The sequence below is a fragment of the Ischnura elegans genome, chromosome 4, assembly GCF_921293095.1.
Source record: "Ischnura elegans chromosome 4, ioIscEleg1.1, whole genome shotgun sequence".
NCBI classification, from domain to species: Eukaryota; Metazoa; Arthropoda; class Insecta; order Odonata; family Coenagrionidae; genus Ischnura; species Ischnura elegans.
In genome coordinates, this window is record NC_060249.1 from 135,309,446 (window position 1) to 135,313,952 (window position 4,507).

Here is a 4,507-nt window from a genome sequence, read left to right on the forward strand (position 1 = left end):
TTTTTTAAACAAATTCGCGGAGACAGAAAAAAAAACCAAAAATCGACTATTTGGACCGCTTCAGTAGAGAGGCAACATTAAATTGAAATTAATAGTTAGGAATAAAAAGTTAGTAGTTAAACATTAAATTTAATAATTTAAATAAAAAATTTCATATTAAATAAATAAAATTATTTTTTAAACATTATTAATGATTTAGTCAATTAACTTTGCGTCAACATTTTGTCTGAGAGGACGCACATAAGAAATCACCTAGCAAACAATTTATACCATTACCCACATTGCCAAGTAAAATTATTTATGAACAATAATAAATTAACATAAATATATAATACATAAGAAAAAATAAGGGATAAATTTACCAGCCCACTACCAGTATTCATCAGATTGCCAGCCGTCACTTTCCTCATCAGGAGTTGGATCCTCCAATACAAGGAAGTTTCGTATATCATTTGAAACATTTCTTTTAACATTTATATATACATAACTATTGGATATTAGAGGATCCGAAGTAAGGAGGAGCCTTCGGAAAGGATCTCCCATTTCAGTTAGGCGCGAAATTTTTAGCGTGTGGTGCGCTCGCAATCTTCTGATATCTTTGTGGCGAGATTCCAAAGCTTCCTCCGAAAGTTGGCCAATTGGAAGCACTGCTGCCTTGACATTTGATGCTCCATGAAAACGCATTTTGTGCGCTGTGGGTGGCATGTAGTACCACGGATACAAATCCACAAACAGGGATGCAGTTTCTGAGCAGTACTCGCTGAAATTGGCGTAATCTATCTCGAATCCAAATGTCAGAGCTTTTAAAATTGAAGCAAACCTCGAGATGAGTTCCTCGTTAATGTTTATTTGAAAAGGAAAAAGGTCCTCACCAAATACTACTTCAAAATTCTAAATATTCATAACAAATTTTGGAATTAATAAATAAAAATATTTATAGTATGAGTTTTTGATGCTAAATATACCGGAAATTTCTTAAGTTAGCTTGGGATCAGAAAAAAAATGTTAGGCAGTGTTCCCATCATTAGCCGTGCCTTGACCATGCTTGAACAAGGAGTCCCAAGAAGAGATTTATGCATATCTATGGGAAGTGGTATATCCTTCTCTAACCAACATCGAAATTTTACTTCAAACCTGACACTGGTTCTCTTGCATTCTTCACATTTCTGGATATACCTATTGAAAAAGTATTTATTCATGACGTTCTTCAACATTTCCTTTGTCTTCTCGTCCGTCCCCAAATTTAACTTATCATGAAGATATTTAAGAGGCGATTTTCGTTTTGACAACAACGAATTTCCACTTCCATTAACAATAACGTCATGTATTTCTTACTTTCATGCGCTCCATTTTCTCTCATCCAAAATATCAACAGTCTAAATGATGGGATGAGGAAAGCGAAATTAGAATATAATTCCCTGAATAAGACACACGATCACCAAGATATTTTACTTGGAAAACATGGCTTTTTATTGCTCCGAGATATCCTTCAATAGTGGTAGTTCGGCCTCGACGCTGAAATTTCACGACATAGGGAAAATAAATCCTGGTTCTTCGCTTCCATAGCACAAGCACTGAGATCCTTGCGCACTCAAGAAGACAAACTAACTAATTTTCTCGGTAAAATCGTGAAAGAGTATATTTTTCAACCAATTGGAAAGAAGCATTTGTGGAAAACCCCGAGCGAGCTACATCGTAGAAAACGTTTGCGCGGATGTCGAAGGGAAGCGATCCTCAACAGTGCAAAAACCCCGTCATAGACCGAGGCAATAAAGAAATAAGCGGTATTTCTACAAAGGGACAGTTATGAAGCGAGTACAGAACTTCTTTCTCGCTAGATAAGGAGCATACCATGGTGGTTTGGCTTTCGGGTACAATAAGGATTAACGCGGTCGGCAGGGTTGTGCCCGCCGCCACGGCGGCGCTCCGCCACACGTGTGCCCTTTCCAGTGTTTCAGCTGATGGGAGTTATAAAAGGCCTAGGAGGGCAAGGAGAGCAAAATATACGAGTGCATAGTGTTTAGAATTGGTTTTTCCAAGAATTTATATATAATGCTTTGCAGCCGCCCGCTTCCGAAGACAAGAATCTGACTTGCCGGCGCAATCGTTGAGTCCATTATAAGTCTTATGAAGGAAATCGTAACGTGCCCTTAGAAAATTAGAAAAATAAGACTTATGTGGCATGCTAAATGTATGCAGTGTATGTAAGTGTAGACAACTGTAATTTGGTTCCACTTTTAGCGCATTATCCTCGACTACAGCTATGTCTGAACAAATGCTCGCTTCTAACCACCGCGTCGGGCGGTTGGACATTCACACATAACTTGATAGGAGAGGCGGGGTGGCAAATTGGGGCAGGATTTTTCAATTGATAACTAAAGTTGACACTTTATTTTATAATGTGGTGCTAAATACTTCGTGAAGCAAAGTGAAAAACATAAAGTTTTTCTCTACATTATATTAAAAATACGTGAAAAACAGGGCATTTTAATTGTTTAAATAAAAGTAATAAAAATTATCGCTAGAATAAAAACTATCACTACAGCGGATTCTAAAAATGTTAATTTTTATTATGTACTGATTTAAATTTAGGCATATTAAAACGTAACGCAACAGTAGCAAAAAACTTAAGTCAATTTTTTCAAAAAATGGGAAAAAAATTTTGAGACCATTTTTCATTAAATTAACAGACGTCTCCTGCTTTAAAAAAATTAGTTATAAATAAAATTATTTCAGCTATGTGGTCACTGATCATTCTATAATTTGAAAATATAAAAGTTTTTACCAAATTAAAAAGTGAAAAAAATGATTTTTGGCCAGCTTTTTTCGATTTCAGCCCACTGTGCGTCGCGTTTTCGCGCGCTTGAAAATTTTCACTTTTCATTTAATCGCGAAAAATAGATATCGTCACTTTTAAATCTAAAAGCGCGAAATACGTACTCCAGGAGTAATAATCTTTCGATTAAGGCAATAAAAAAATAATAGGAAACCACCCTATTCAATAATGGTTTCTTTTGATGTGTCTAACCTTTTTACATGTGTTCCCGTAAACGAAGCTCTCACAGAGGCGAAAAAAATTCCTAGATAATTCGTAAGCCGCCACCGAACTCTTGAGCCTAATGCAACTCTTCACAAGCCAAAATTATTTTTCATTTAACCATAAATTATATCGTATGAATGAAGGATTTGCCATGGGCTGTCCGCTTTCACCTCTTCTTGCCGACATATTTATGGACAGCAGGGAAAGAAAACTTTTTAAATCTAAGGACGTTTTTCTTAAGATTGTTTTTCATTGGTATAGATGTGTTGATGATATAATTTGTTTGTGGACGGGCAGCAAGCGACAACTTGACCGATTTTCATCCCTAATAAATGGTCTCCACCAGAAAATCACACTAACCACAGAAGTTGGTGAGCAAAACTTTAAATTTTCTAGATTTGACCATCTCCATTGAGAATAATAGGCACAGGTTTTCCATTCATAGAAAACCCACCCATACCGATGCCATAATACCCAACAGTTCCTGCCATCCTCACTCCCATAAACACGCATCCTTTCACGCCATGGCTCATCGCCCACTTAACATTCCCCTTCGGGAAACTGATTTTAAAATACCATACGACAAATTGCTCATAATAACGGATATGAACCATCTTTGATTACAAGAATTTTAAATAGGAAATTAATACATATTGCTCACACCAAGTCAAGTTCCTTGCTGCCCGTAAAATCGAAAACTTCAACTAAATGGTGTAAAATACCTTTTATAGGCCCTTTGTACACTGCTGTATCCCAAGCTATCCCCATAAACAAATACAAAGTTGCTTTTTTATAATAATAACACCTTGGGTAGACTGTTAAATAATGCTTAAGATGTTATTGAACCAAAATTAAAATCTCGCATTTACAAATCAAAATGTAATGATTGTGATTCATGCTACATCGGCCAAACGGGACGAGACTTCAACACCAGGGTAAAGGAACACAGGGCATGTTGGAAAAACTAGGACGATACGTCAGCTTTCGCCCGGCACCTCCTGGAAATGGGGCACGGAAGTAATTTCGACCCCGATATACTCCAATTTATTTGTAATGGAAGAAGGATACCTTGGAAATTCGAGAAATAGTCATAAATGGAAACCTTGTTAACGACATAACCTTTCCCAACCCATCCCCCTTATTACTCATCACCCTCCCAAATCCTCCACCCCAACAACCCACCTGACAAACAGTGTCCCCCCCATATTTTTTGCCACGAATTACCAATCCCAGCTCGAATCCAAACCTTTTCCCCCACTTACACATACACAACCACTATATATTGTATGTATTTGAAAATGGTGAAATAACCGAAACCGGTAATAAAATAGAAAATGTGAATTTTGTGGAAGTAACAATGTGTTTTTCATTATTAAATCCCTTTCTCGAATTCATTTTTCACCTTTCTAGATAAGGTGATTTATACTATCCGATCAACTTCCGGCCGTGGAAATACCGCAGCGATCT